Genomic DNA, 15,856 nt, shown 5'->3' on the forward strand with positions numbered 1-15,856 from the left:
CTTAGTCAAGCAATGGAAAGAAGTCCAGCCCAGCAGAGCGTGGGTCTGTAGGCCCAAGGACAAGAGAATGGATGTCCCTCCAGGCCAGGGATGGTTGTCTCTGTGCGCCTAGTGTTGCCTGATTGGATTGGAGCCAAGGGGTATCTAAAAATAGGCAGCCTGGGGAGAGCAAACAGGCAACTGTCTCAAGTCAGAGAGGTCTGTCAGACTTTCCAAAGAAAGAAATGTGAGAGGAAGAGAAACTGGAAAGCAAGGCCCCGCCCCAGGGCTGGAGGAACTGGTATTACTGTCTGTGAAAAGAGGGTTTGAACTGGATGATGTGGAAGGTCCTTTCTGGTTCTACAATACTTTGCACTTTAGGATTTTGTGAAATAAGTTAAAATAAACTGCCTAAAAATCCCTCATAATTCTATTCCTAGGAGCTCTATATTAAGTTCCTCTTTGAAGTTCCCTGGGCAGGCTGTGACCATCCACAGGCCACGGTGCTCTAGCTGGCACTTTCCTAAGGGCTGGTCCCTAGAGCAGGGACCTGAGCAAACCTGCTTTCCAAGCATTGCTACTGCTGCTCAGAGCTTAGACCTCGCCTCGCCATTGTGTATCCTCCCATTTTCTTCTGGAAAGTCGTCATTACAGGCAATGTGAAAAGTTTACCAAATTATCATCTGGTAAAGGAGCAAGAGGGTTGGAAAAGAAGGAAGAAAATCCCCCCTATCTGGCTGGGTACAGATGCTGCTCACCAGGAAATGTAGGTTCCCAAGAAAACAGAACCCCCATTTCCAGTTTTCATTGTGTTGTAAATTAAAAATAAAATCTTAAGCCCCCAACCACTGAACGGATTCCCTCTTGGCCAAGGAGACCCCAGAGACTCCATACAAACTGAGTTCCCAGCCCCAGTGGGCCAGGAGGTTGGATTTGCCTTGTTATAATCCCTCCCTTTTGTAGCTTAGACACAACAACTGACCAGCATCATTGCTAAAACGAGATCTTAAGAACTGACAGAACAGACTCTCGGTGGTAATGAGATACCAAATTATAAACAAGACCTAAGGCCATGCCAGGCAGAGATAAGTCACACACCCCTGCACCTAAAGAATAAACTACCTTCTAACTGCCACCTGGGTTTTCTTTTTCTCTAGCAGCTAAACAAGCACTGGCCTTGAGATGAGCTATCTTAAAACCACGGCATTCCTTCCACTGCCAGATGCTGACTGACTGACTCCCTGTTCCACCAGCCGTAACTGTAGCTTTCATTAGAAAAGATTCTGATTTCAGTAACTTTCTTCTGATACAAAGACCAACTGTGGACTGCTTCTGGCCTATTTACAGAGACACTTGAGTGCCTTTGTGTTCTGAAAGGACCTTTTACATAGAGGGCCTAATTGTAATACATGTAAATGTTAAGTCTCCACCCCAAGGTGAACGTAAGTTGTATATAACATGTGTGCTTATTCAGTATGCATGCATTAGGACCACCTTCATGAATATTCATAGCTCCTGCTATAACCTGTGGAATATGTGTACTTGGTCAACCTATTCTGCATAAATTCCTGTCTTACCTGTCCCTCCCTTAAAGTGCTTGCTATTGGCTTCTACTGGAGCCTATGCTTCCCAGCCTGTTAGAATGGCAACGTTGCAGGCTTTAACCCCCTTATAAGAAATAAAGCTCTTCTTTCTAAATTGATAAATTGTGTGATTTTTAAGTTAACAGGATGTATTTGAGAAACTCAAGGGAGGAATTCTATTTTACTTGCAGATTTAAAAAAAGACTTTATTTTGTGCTACAGTAACATTTACCATGATTTTTGAATAACTTAGAACAAAGGAGGGTGAAAAAATGGATATGTATTTTATAATGTTGTATTTTAATATTTTACAAATTCTCTGTGCTTGTTTTCTTTAAGAAACTTACAACGCGAGTCTATTATTCTTAGTATTGTTATTGTTTAGGTAGCTCTTTGGAGGCTTGTGATTTGTAGACTCACCCATTTCTCTTTTATATAATTTAGGCATTAGGTTAATTATTTTCAACTGGAGCCCCATGGATTATCAAAGATGGGAGATAGTCATCTTAAAATGATCATAGCTAGTTCTAATATTGCAGCTGCAAGTCAACTCTCACAAACATGAAAGCATGTGGCCTATTTTAAGTCTTTCTCCTAGTCAATTTCAATTTTTAGTTTCCATTATTATCACCTTGAGAACTGTTCTGTACTTAATTTCTTTGTAATTTACATGTCTTCTGCAATCTTCTGTTCCCTTTATCAAATTCTCTTATTCTTTCCTTTTTGTAAGCTGTATGTTACTTTTCCCTGCTTTAACTTTTCAGATGTTAATTTAGTAAGTCAGGCTAAACTCTTATTCAGACCTTGAGCTGAAACTGGAAGAAGTGCAGAAGTTTTGGAATCTTCCAGCAGAAGGTAATTTAGCTCTGCTCAGAAAGACCCTTCTCCAGTGACTGCTGGGAATATCCCCAGGTTGGAAATGCCAGCTCATTGCTTGCTGAGAATTTAATCAGTTAAGAGCACATCTTTTTCAAGCTGTGGAAGGGTGATTAATCTACCCTGTGCTGGTAGCTAGGCTGCTAGGATGACTGAAACCAAAGTCAGACAGAACCTCTAGATTTCCTGTAGCTGCTTTCAGTGGGGGGGTGCTGTGTCTTATATAGAGATCATTGTTAAACCTTCATCTTGACTTTCATTGTCGTTACTGTTTTGTACTTCCTCTTTTGCAGATTTCCTTAGGTTCCTCTTTGAGTCATATTGATATTGGTGTTTGAATTCCTTATTCAGTTTCTCCTTTAGTCAACTGAATTTTTCTCCTACTGTTGGTTCATTTTGTTCACCAGTGGTCTATTTTTGCATTTTTTATCCAGTAAAGTATGTCCATCTTTAGTTTACCCACACAAACATTTTAGGAAATGAAATTGACAATATTCCCCAGTTTTAGGAATCAGGCTGATCTGTTGCTTTGTCAACAGATTTTGAGAGACGCTTGAGAGAAATGTAAGGTTAAAATTGTCTCTGCAAACTTGAGCTGTACATATGCTTATTCTTAGCCAGACGCCAGTTAATTAAAGACGATTCAGAAGAAGAGAATAAACCCACAGCAGAAAGTACAACGTTTTTGGCAAGCTTCACAGTTATGGAAAGTATAAATACTTAGAAATTTAGGAGAAGCAAGAACATATTTAAAAAATTAGTATTAAATATAAATGCAAATGACTAGGCACAGTGGCTCATGTCTGTAATCCCAGGACTTTGGGAGGCCGAGGTGGGAGGATCACTTGAGGTCAGGAGTTTCAGACCAACCTGGCCAACATGGCAAAACCCTGTCTCTACCAAAAAAAAAACAATAAAAAATTAGCCAGGTGTGGTGGCGCGTCTGTGTAGTTCCAGCTACTCGGGAGGCTGAGGTGGGAGAGTCACTTGAACATGGGAGGTGAAGGTATCAGTGAGCGGAGATCATGTCACTGTAATCCAGCCTGGGTGACACAGCAAGACTGTCTCAACAAATAAAAATAAATATATATATAAAAAAAATAAATGCAAGCAGTTCTGGGTATTTATTTAGAATCTCAGTTGTTCCCATGGGAACAACTGGACATTCCTTATTAAATAATCAGAATAAAGGGAGGGTAGTAATTGAAATGGAAATATGAAGTTGCCTTTGGATCACTTAACAGAATAAGCCTGGATGTAGTATCGTTTTCCCCTTAGATTAAATTGTAGTATTTAATGGGCTGAACTCACATGAGTTTTGGAGGGGTAGGGAAAAGTTCTAGAGCCCAAGTACTGAAATCTTGTTTGAACATTTAAATACATCATGGTTATGAGAATAGTTGAAAATATGGAGCTGACTTGGTTACCAGTCTCCAAAAAATAAGAAGCTGGTAATTTATTTCCTTATTGTTGTAAAAAAGAATCGTTTAACAGCTTGTGAGGAAGGGGTAGAAAGGAGAATGGTTATAATCTGAACATAAGGCTGTTCATATTTCTGATTCCTGTTCTCATTTTTTCATTGTTAAACCACCAAAATCTCCTACAGACAAATGTCTGTAAGTCAAAATGTTTTTGGTGCATGAATTATAGTTTCAGTTTGGAATAAGATTGTTTGAGGCAATGAGAAAGATCTGGTTGAATTAACACTTGGAATATTTGGATAAGCCAAATAGCAAGTTCATCAGTTAAAAATAAAGCTGTGATTTTTTATGAAACTGGACTTCGATGCAAACTGTGATGCTGTGATGTCAGGCAGAGCTTCCCAGTAAGCATGGGGACCTGCAAGAGATGGCACAGGGTGAGGGTGTGAACGCGTGCGTGTGCTACCTTACTCATACCTGCCAGTTTGGAAAGTTCAGCAAATCCACTATTAGGGCTTACTCCTTTCCTCTGCTCACTGCCTTTGCATCAGCACCTCGATCACAGGAAATCTTTTCCAAGGAAAGATCAGAAATCCTTATGTTCATTTTTTTCCTCTCCCTCCGTTGTCCCTTATGATATGAGTTACATGGGTGTATCTTATTAAAAAGAGTTTATGGTCTTATAAAATGTAACATCAGCCAGGCACAGTGGCTCACGCCTGTAAGCCCGGCACTTTGGGATGCCGAGGTGGGCAGATCCCAAGGTCAGGAGTTTGAGACCAGCTTGACCAACATGGTGAAACCCCCTCTCTAATAAAAATGCAAAAGTTATCTGGGCATGGTGGTGTGTGCCTATAATCCCAGCCACTCAGGAGGCTGAGGCAGGAGAATCGCTTGAACCCGGGAGGTGGAGGTTGCAGTGAGCTGAGATTGCACCACTGCACTCCAGCCTGGGTGACAGGGTGAGATTCTGTCTCAAAAAACAAACAAACAAACAAAAAAACCAAAAAAGTGACACCTTATTTTCAGTTTGCTGAGTTATTTGGAGAAGTTTTACTGTACCAAAAGGACTCAGAATAATGGAGTGTGGCACCCTAGTTGAAGACAAAGGATCCTTGAAATTCAGAGAGATAGGGAGAATGTGAGTCATGATGTGATGTATACTCAGAAAAGGAATCAAAGAACTAAATGTTCAAGTATTTCCCTAGCCTAGTTTTCTTTGATTCTTTTACTTAATGTCCTTTGCCTGGGCGAGAAAAACTCTAAATATATTTATTCCACCCGTGTTAAAAATTTATGTGCCTGATTTTGGTCCGATTACTCTAAAATATTTTCTTACCCTAATACAGGTATGGTATATGTCTGCATGATTTATTAAATGGTCTTTCTATACTTCATTCCTCCCATGATCCTCAAAAGATGAGCTAGTTGGTGAGCATGAAGGTGAGTGTCTGTTTTGAGTCCAGCAAACTCTCTGACTTCAGCCACCACTGAACTGGAAAGAGGTAACATGCTTTGCCAAAGGTGGCAAGGATGGCCAGCAGAGGTCCTGGTGCTCCTACCTCTCAGTTCAAATCTCTCTCCACCGCACCACACTGGCTTTCCCAGAAGTAAAGGTCTCAGATAACCAGCTTGAGTCATTTTTATAAATAGCCATATAGAATGGCTTGCTTCTGATGAATTTATGTACCCTGTTGTGCCTTTACAAGATCATCCGAAGTCTAGAGGAATTCATGGCATTTGTGCCTCTGTGCTCCATGAATGTCTGATGGGTGCCATGTGACATTATCAGCTGTGAGGATAGAAGGGTCTAAGGAAGGATAAAGACCAAGTAGATAAACCTGAAGTTCCTAAAGCTGTTTCCACGTCATTTTGTTTTCCATTTGTCCTCTGACAGAAGGTGAGGGGCAAAGTTGTTAATGTCAATGGATTTGTGTGTATTGTGTGTGTGTGTTATTTTATTTTATTTATTTATTTATTTATTTATTTACATAAGGTCTTGCTTTGCCACCCAGGCTGGAGTGCAGTGGTGCGATCATAGCTCACTGTAGCCTCAGCCTCCTGGGCTCAAGGAATCCTCCCACCTCAGCTTCCCGAGTAGCTGGGATCACAGACACGTGCCACCATGCTTGGCTAATTTTTGTATTATTATTATTTTTTTTTTTTGGTAGAGACGGGGTTTCACCATGTTATCCAAGCTGGTCATGAACGCCTGTGCTCAAGTGATCTGCCCATCTTGGCCTCCCAAAGTGCATGGATTACAGGTGTGACCCACTATACCTGGCTGTGTGAGTGTGTTTTAATTCAAGACCCAAGTGGTGCCTAGGCTAAGATAGCTGTCATTTTGTTCTTTCCATCATTTGTGGTTTGCTTTAGTAATAATCTCTCATTCTTAAACTGATTTTTACAGAACAGGAAATGGGATGGGATAAGGAATAGAGGGAGAGGGAGAGGGTAGAGAGAAGGATGTTCAGAGATGAAACTGATATTCCTCATCTCCTGTAGCTTTTTGCTAAAGGGGAACTTCAGCATAAAGCCACATATACACAGGCAGGAAGATGAGCGGACAGCTGTCTGCAGGGAGCAGACCCTTTGCACAGTTAGCTTCCGAGCTGAAAAACACGTCCCTCACTTATTGTAAAAAAATGACATGTATCTCCTGTATATTTCTGTCTGTATTATCTATTACATTTCTAATATCGAATGTATCTTTATTATCTATTATATTTCTGTCTAATCTAATATATCCTGTATATTTCTGTCTCTATTACTCTATTATAGAGTAAAAAAAGACACGTCTCCTGTATATTTCTGTTTCTGTTATCAATGTTATCTGGTACTTTATAAAACCTATGTGGTTTTTAGATTCTCTAAATATCTATAAATAAAAAAGGCTAGTAAAAGATTTTTGAGTGATAGAGCAGTGAAAGAATATGGGATAGTAGACCTGGAAGGATTTTAGAAATAATTGAGTTCAACTTCCTCATTTTGCAGCTGAGAAAATGGAGCCCCAGATGAAAGTGACTTGTTCAAAGTCTTGCAGAAAGTTAGTGGGGTAGTGGTGTCATTCTCTGAGTGTCGTTAATATTCTTTTTCTGCAGAGGTCCAGGTAAGAACAGGAACAGAGTTTGTTCTTCAAAGGCTCATCTTTGGGGTAGGTGTGTGGTTGTCACCCTGGGAGTGCCTCTGATGCTGAGAGCCAAGGCTTTACCTCCAGTGCCAGGTGCTAAGGTGGTCATGGCTGGGTTACTGGTGGTACGAGGAACTGGTAATAAACTACCAAAGACTGCATGGAATGAGAGGTGGTTTCTCTAGGATATAACATTAAAGGGGTCTATCCAGGCCTGCCTGACATTGTGTCCCAGAGTAAGGGGTCAAATGGAACTTCCCACCTTGTCTTCCTACCCTTGCACCTGTCCCACACCATGATAGGTTTTATATGGGGACCTAGCCTGTATGTCCAGGTAATATCTACACCCTTCAAAATAGCCTGTGCTCGACTACCGCTTGGGCCTAGAGGTATGCCCACTGCACTGCAGTCCACCCTTGCAAGCAGTGCCCTGAGAAGAACCCTGGCAGGATGCAGGCTCCTGGCTCTTCAGGAAGGCACTTCTGGTCTTGGCTGCCTGAACCAGCTTTGGGTGGCATGTACCTTTGGTGCCCCCATTTACCCTTCCCCTCAAGGGTAAGGAGGATCAGGACAGAGCCCTCTAATGTGGCAGAGAACAAGGGAGGAGTTCTTTTGCCTGGATTTAAGGAGAGTATTGGAAGTATTACAGAGAGAGGGTGTGGATTCAAGTATGTTATAAGGCTCTTGAGATAGGCTTCCCTAAGGGACAGGATCTGGAGAAACCGAGTAAATAGTTGTTAGTTGCTATTAGATCGGGGCGTGGGATTCTCTAACCAAATAGATGCCCAATGCAGCTGTCTTAGTCCATTTTGTTACTGCAGACTGAGTGATTTATAAAGAGAGAAGATTTATTTCTTACACTTCTGGAGGCTTGGAAGTCCGAGGCTGAGGGGGCTGCATCTGGCAAGGACCTTCTTACTGCATCATCCCATGGCAGGAAGCAGAAGGGCAAGAGAGATCGAGAGAGAGAGAGAGAGAGAGAACACGTGTGTGAGAGAGAGCAGGGGAGACAGAGAGAAAGAGAGAGAGACAGAGACAGAGAAGGGGAGGGGACCAAACTCACCCTTTTATCAGGAACCCACTCCCCCAATAACGATATCAATCCATTCATGAGGGCAGACTCCTGGTAACCTAAACATTTCTTAAAGGTCCTACCTCTCAACATGGTTGCCTTGGGAATTTAGTTTCCAACACATGAATTCTGGAGGACACATTGACATGATAGCAGTAGCTATAAGTTTTTGAGAAAGATGAGCGAGATGCTCTAAGCACAATCACTCTGAATTTTTGGAGCCATCTTCTGACCTTGGCAGCATGTTGGCAGTGAGGACTCATTTGGCACTTTGCTAGAGGCAGGCTCCCAGATGAGACCACCGGTGCCGTTTGCCCAGGCCTACACCTTGCTTCCAGACTTCTAGCTCTTACCATTCTAAGAGGCAGGAATGAGTGGCCCTCCACATGTCTTCCTTTCCATGCCAGCCTGTGTTAGTATAAAGTAGCACCACAGCCACCTGGCTTAAATACAGAAATTTATCATGTCTAGAAGTCCAAGATTGGCCGGGTGCAGTGGCCCATGCCTATAATCCCAACAGTTTGGAAGGCCGAGGTGGGTGGATCACTTGAGGTCAGGAGTTTGAGACCAGCCTGGCTAATATGGTGAAACACCATTTCTACTAAAAATACCAAAAAAATTAGCCGAGTGTTCTGGCACAGGCCTGTAATCCCACCTACTTGGGAGGCTGAGGCAGGAGAATCGCTTGAACCCAAAAAGTGGAGGTTGCAGTGAGCTGAGATCATACCACTGCACTCCAGCCTGGGAGACAGAGTGAGACTCCATCTCGAAAAAATAAAAAATTAAAAAAAAGTCCAAGAATCAAGGTGTCAGCAGGGTTGCTTTCTTCTGGGGACTGTCGGGGAAGGATATGCATCTCTCCTTGGCTTGCAGATGATCATTTTCTCCCTGTGCCTTTTCGTATCATCTTCCCTCGATGCGTGTCTCTGAATCCACATTTCCCCTTTTATAAGGACACCAGTCATGTCAGAGTATGGTTGATCTTAACTCAAAGTACATTTGCAATGACCTATTTCCAACTGCAGTCACATTCTGAGGTATGGAGGTCAGGACATCAACATACGAATTTTGTGGACAACACAATTCAACATGTAATATAGCCCATGAAAGGAAACTCTCCAACAGAGATAAACCGAGATAAATAAGACTTCTGAGAGATGGAATTTTGAAAGAAGAGAGGACATCTGATGAGTTGACTCGAAGTTTTTAACCTCTTCTTTCTCTGTCATGCAAAGCTGCACCCCAGCCATACAGTCAAGAGCAGCTGCAGCCTTTAATCCCTCCCTGATCCTGAGGGGGCAGTGGTGGGAAGTGGGGATAAAGATGGAGCCACTCACCATCCTGTGGTTTGAGTGTGCCTCTAACAGAGGTGAGGATGCTTCCGCCCCACCCTACCCCACCCCACTTATTTCTTAGAGAGAAGGCAAGAATGTGAGTATTATACATTAATCAAATATTTATTAGGTACACACTGTGTGCCAAGCACTTCAAGTACTTCTCCAAAGATCCTTGCCCACGTGGAATTCTTTTTCTAGTGGGAAAAGGCAGAAATAAATAGCAAACATAATAAATAAGTAAGTTACAGGTAGGTTAGTAGAAAATGAACATGACTTGGGGGTTGGGGCGGAAGACGAGTGGATGTGAAATTTACAGCTGTCGATGGAGTAGTCAGGCCAGCCTCACTGAGAGTGTCAGAGGTGAGCAAGGACTTGCAGGTGGGAGGGAGTCGGCCCATTATATATGCTGGGGCAGAAGGTCAAGGCAGTGGAGCCTTAACCAGCCACAGCAGATTTGAGGAGCTGTCAGGAGGCCTCTGTGGCCAGGGTGGAGCAAGCAAAGAAGGGAGTTGTAGGAGAGGAGGTAAGAGACGTGATGAGAGATGGGCCATATAGGTCCTTGCAGACGTGGCTCGACCCAGGTGTGATGGAGCAGGGTTTTGGGCTGAATAGTGGCATTTTATTTGACATACTTGTGAAGGCTCACCCTGGCTGTATCTCAAGAACAGACTGTGGAGCAGTGAGGGTAAATGCAGAAGAACTGTTCTGAGACTGTTGCAGCATTTCAGAGGAGAGGTGCCTGTGGCTTGGAGCAGAGTGGTAGAAGTAGAGACAGTTCTTTGGTCGGATCAGTTATCTTTAGAATAGTTTCTCATTCCCAAGTCATTAAACCAAAATTGCCTGGCTGTATCCTGCTGTATAAATGTCTCATTCTGGCCCTTGACCAAGTCTTGGCTTGTATTATCTAGATTAGTGACTGTTATTGACTTAAATTCCATTTGCCCTTCTAATTATGGCTGAAAAGCAATCTGTCCCTCCCCAGATTGAATTTTTATTCCTTATATTTTTGACATCAGTGATTGTATTATGTTTGTGATATTGCAGGAGTATTGAAGGGAGCCCTTTTTCGTTTCTAATGAATCATTTTTAAATAATAAGTTTTAAATCATAATCTATAATCATTTTTAAAAATCAAAGACATTCTCACATCACATTTTCTTAGAGCCACCATTCATAATACTTAGCTCCTAAACTGCAAACAAGAATGATAATGTTCTACACACATTTATTGTTGTAGCAGCCCGCAGTCTCACAGTTGGGCAGATTGAAAAGAAACTGTCAGTCTGAAGGAAGCAAGAGTTGCCGTGTTTTCTGTTGGACCTGCTGCTGCTGCTACATGGAGTAGCAACTATTTTTTACCTGGATCGTGAAGCACCAGTGTGCGGTGCCCTAATACTACATATAACTCATCATATCATGAGAAATGGAAAATTCCACATGCACGAGTCTGCTAGGGCTGTCGTAATAAAGTACCACGGACAGGGTGGCTTAGACAACAGAAATTTGTTTTCTCACTATTCTGATGGCTGAATGTCTAAAATCAAGGTGTCGGCGGGGCTGGTTTCTTCTGAGGCTCCTCTCCCTGACTTGCAGACAGCTGTTTTCTCTTTTGTCCTCAGATGGTCTTCCCTCCACGTGTGTCTGTCTCCACATCTCTCTCTTTTTTTTTTTTTTTTTTTTTTTTTGAGGCAGAGTCTGGCTCTGTAGCCCAGGCTGGAGTGCAGTGGTGTGATCTCAGCTGACTGCAAGCTTGGCCTCCTGGGTTCACGCCATTCTCCTGCCTCAGCCTCCCAAGTAGCTGGGACTACAGGCGCCCGCCACCACACCCAGCTAATTTTTTATATTTTTAGTAGAGACAGGGTTTCACCATGTTAGCCAAGATGGTCTAGATCTCCTGACCTCGTGATCTACCCACCTCGACCTCCCAAAGTGCTGGGATTACAGGTGTGAGCCTCCACACCCGGCCCTCCACATCTCTTCTTATAATGATACCAGTCATATTGGATTGGTATCCAAATAAAGTCACCCTAATGACTTTGTTTTAAATTTGTTACCTATTGAAAAGCCCTACCTCCAAACACCATCACATTCTTAGGTACTGGGGATTCGGACTCTAACCTGTGAATTTTGGGGGACACAACTCAACCAGTGACAGGCACCTTTGCATTTAATTTCCTTTTGCTACAGTCATCACCCCCAGGACCATCTGCTACTGATGTATGTTCTGTGCAGCACATTCATGTCAGTAGTCTCAATTTTTCTAAGGTTTCATTTGTTGAGGGTGAAATTTGGTCATATGATTGGAACACCAGTTTGTGAGTAAAGAATAATGTGTATTTACAAATCATGATATTGATTATATTGTACATTTAACAAAATTCTAAAGTAGAATTTCAAAAATTTGTCTGGATGATGACAGTTCATTTTAAATAGGTACACAGCTTCTGGGAGCGGTAGTTAGTATTGTTCAGTAGTTAGGAGAGCAGATAGTTAGACTGCTTGGGTTACCATTTAATCTCCCATAATTACCAACTGGTTACCCCTGGGAAAGTTACTTAAATCTGTCTTAGTCTCTTTGATTAAATTTTCTTGTCTTACAATGTAGATGATTATAGTTTCTACTTCATAGAGTTATAATAAGAATTTAAAATGCTCATCTGCATAAAGAATTTGGGAGAGTGTCTGGTACATAGTAAGTGTTCAATAAACGTTGGACTCTATTATTTCCGGGGCAGCCACTTTGAATGAAGATACTCATTTGGGTAAATTAGGTCTGGTGTGTTTCTGAAAACATATTTGCTAATTTGTGTGGACAAATTATGTGTTTCTAGGATAAGGCATAATTTCATCTGAGAGGATAGTTCATATTTGTTATGAATAATATGCAAGTTTTTTAAAAAGTGGGGATTGGTTATACTCATTTAAAGTACATGGAATTCTTGCTTATCAACATTGAACTGGTCTTATTTTCTGGTTTTCAGTTTGTATTCCTGCTCCTGGAATTATGGTTTGGGGACCACAGTGTGATGGTAGCAGCAATGTGTGTGTGTTTGGGGGGCTAAAGTGACATCTTTGTACCCTAGGCCAGACACCCCTCTTCAATAAAAGCAGATTCCCTGTTATCTGTATTATATTTTATAGTGCTGTGTAAACTTTGGTTTGAGAGAATTCTTCTATTATAAATAGCCTGTAACCCACTAGCATAGTATATAGATTACTCATATCGTCTGCTCCCCCACAATTGCTTTTATTCTGTATATACGCCAGGGATACAACTAATGTTAATAGTAGCCTGAGCAAAACATAATTGGGAAGGTAAATCTGTTGCAAAAAGGAATATAGCATAAATTAAATATAAATCAAATTAAATATAAAACAATGCATTTAATTATCTGCATCACTGCCTCCTTCCTCTAAAATGATATCTAAGAGGAGACTAATTTTCTTTCTGGGATAGGGCCAGATCTGAGCCCAGACGAGTGAACTGTGTCAACCCCTGGAAAGATGGTGCTTGACCTACTTTTTATGTGATATGTTGGGCATTAGCTAACAGTGCGGCCGTTTTGGTCAGCTAAAATTTCAGTATCAGTAAGAGGATCTGCTACTTATCTGAATTGTGAATGCATGAGCTAGTCTGTGTGTGTGGTTGGGAACATCTACTTATAATATACTATTAAATGCTCACATAGGTTCAATGATGTGGTGAACCATTTACTAAAAATTTATTTGTTGAATAGACTCTCACGAGCTCAGCAAGGGAAAGTGCATTTCTGCTCAAGGAAGGTTTTCAGTTTGGACAGCAGGCATTAGCCGTCCAAAGCTGGTGCTGCTATTAGAATCAGAGGAAGAAGCAGACCGGGTCCATGTTGGATGCCCTCTGTTCTTCTCTCCCCACCACCCTAAGTGGTTTCATCTGCCCCAGTCTCCATGTCTGTGTGACACTCTGCCTTACATTCTCTCAAAAGATCCAGTCCCCAGCCAGCCAGAGTCTAGAATTCTCCAGGCAGGCTTCCAAAGGCTGTTTTCCTCTGTTCCCACTGAGTACACTAATTTCTGTCAGATGGCAACTCCTGAATTCTGAAGAGTCTGGTGTCACATGCTCCACCTCTGTCAACCCTCACTTCCTCCTTTTGGGCTGATCTCAGCTGGACTGGAAAACCCTCCTCTGTTGAAAGTAGGTCTCAAGTGGTAATGACTGATTAGTATGGACCCGCACCAGTTCCCAGGTATTTACAATTGAAACAAGTTTGCTTATACTCAGAAATGACAAATTGGTGGATGTGATAACATCAAAAAATAGTTCTTATAGTTGAAGAGCAAACAAACAAAAATTAGCAAATTGGCAGCTTAGCTCTAATACTTGGCAACCCCTGGTATAAGATTTCCTGACACCCTGCACCCTTTCCCTTCCCCTCCCCACACATACCCCAAAAACCTTGACCTTTCCTTTTGCAGGTCATCATTTAATCAAGTAATCACTCCTCTTCTGGCATCTATTACATTTCCTGGCATATCTAGCAGCAATAAGTGGTTGTGGGCAGGAACCATGTCTTCATGCTCTAAGTTCCTAACTTGCTGGATAGATATTTGAAGAATGGATGAGTTCATGAATGCATGAAAGAATGGAAAACTCTAGAATGGATGTTCTCACTGCTCTGAGCATCCACATAATCCAGTCCTGTTCCTCCCTCCCCTTTCTGACCTGTATCACTCTGCGGGGCCCGTGCGCCCCCCGCCTGGCTGACACTGCTGAAGGGAACTGCCTGGCTTTGTCACATCCAGACTTTCTTCCTCCAAATCATCTCTCATAGTGCCACCCAAATAGTTTTCTAAAAATTGAAAACATTGTTTTCATGTTGCTCTTTTGCTAAAAAATGGAATGATTTCTTATTGCTTGAGGGATAAAACTCAAAACTCCTTAGTCTGTCATTTAATACTGACTAAAGCTTGCCCTTGGTATTTCTTTAAAATTATTTTAATTGTAAATATTTCAAACATATTTAAAAATACAACACTCATTTACCCACCACTACAATTAAACACATAGTAGAATTTACCCCATATTTACTTTGATTTTCTTTCCCTAACTAAATAAATTTATTTTATTTTATTTTTTGGAGATGGAGTTTCACTCTATCGCCCAGGCTGGAGGAGTGCAGTGGCATGATCTCGGCTCACACCAAGCAGTTCTCCTGGGTTCAAGCAATTCTCCTGCCTCAGCCTCCCAAGTAACTGGGACTACAGGTGCATGCCACCACGCCTGGCTAATTTTTGTATTTTAGTAGAGATGGGGTTTCACCATATTGGCCAGGCTGGTCTCGAGCTCCTGACCACAGGTGATCCCCCTACCTCGGCCTCCCAGAGTGCTGGGATTACAGGCATGAGCCACTGAGCCCGGCCCCTAACTAAATAAATAAGCAAACATTGTAGATACAGATAGGCCTCACCCCATCCTTCCCTCTCCTTTCCTACCGGAAATAGTCATTTCCCTGTTTAACTTTATCTTTCACAAGTCACCTGTGAGAACCATTTGGTCCAGTTTGATTTATCTTCTTGCTAGAATTTCATTCTCCTTTTTTTTGTTGTTGTTGTTTTGTTTTTCCCATTGAGGCCCAGTTCCCTTTTCACCTCTTCCAGGAAGCTTTCCCACCAGTCTCCTAGTTCTAAATTGCTCCAAAAGTTATTGTCTCCATTGCTCAAGGCAGACAATATTCTGCCTGGTGACAGCTTTTATGTAGCAGTTTTCTCCTAGTATTGATTTTCTATTCCCCTTATAGTAATTTTTTCCTCTTGCTTTCTATTATAGCGAATCGCATGCATGTGTTTCTTCTCCACTAGGTAACAACCTTCATAATAAGATCTGACTCTTAATTGCATTGGTTCATTCATTCTACAGATATTGACTGAGGGCTGACTAACAAGCTCCAGGAATTGTTTAAGCAATTGGGATGCAGGAATGAACGCAACAGACAGTCACTGCCTTCGTGGAACTTAAGTTCCAGTGGGAGAGAGAGAAATTACATGAATAAATAAATATGTCAAGGTGAAAAGTGCTAAGGAGAAAAGAGAAGCGGGAGAAGCCTAATGGGTGCTATCTCAGACCTACTTTAAATATATGTCTCTCCTTTATGCTGTACTTCAGTGCTCAATGCAGAGGGCACTGGGTACATACTTGCTGAATTGCATGGTCTACCCAAATAGATACTATTTGATTCCCTGCTAGGGGACACTACTCAGCATACACCTTCCTTCTGGGAAGGTGGTTATAGGAATGCAGATTTTAATCCTTTGCTGCCAGGAGCACACCTTGGCTGTTCTTCCCGTTATCAGTAGATGTATACTCTGGGCATGATAAAATTGTAATACTAGCTTTAGTAAGGCATAATAAGGGAGGAAAGGTCTGCTTCCTAGCGCCATATTTATTCCATAGTCAAATGGAACCAATTTGGCATCATCTT

General features: G+C 41.9%; 1 protein-coding gene across 9 annotated transcripts in view; it reads left to right on the top strand.

Moving 5' to 3' along the window:
• The window catches only part of DISC1 (DISC1 scaffold protein), a 411,890-nt gene that overhangs the window by 155,422 nt on the left and 240,612 nt on the right, over positions 1 to 15,856 (top strand). The gene's annotated exons all lie outside the window — the stretch shown is intronic.

The sequence above is a fragment of the Rhinopithecus roxellana genome, chromosome 8, assembly GCF_007565055.1.
Source record: "Rhinopithecus roxellana isolate Shanxi Qingling chromosome 8, ASM756505v1, whole genome shotgun sequence".
NCBI classification, from domain to species: domain Eukaryota; kingdom Metazoa; phylum Chordata; class Mammalia; order Primates; family Cercopithecidae; genus Rhinopithecus; species Rhinopithecus roxellana.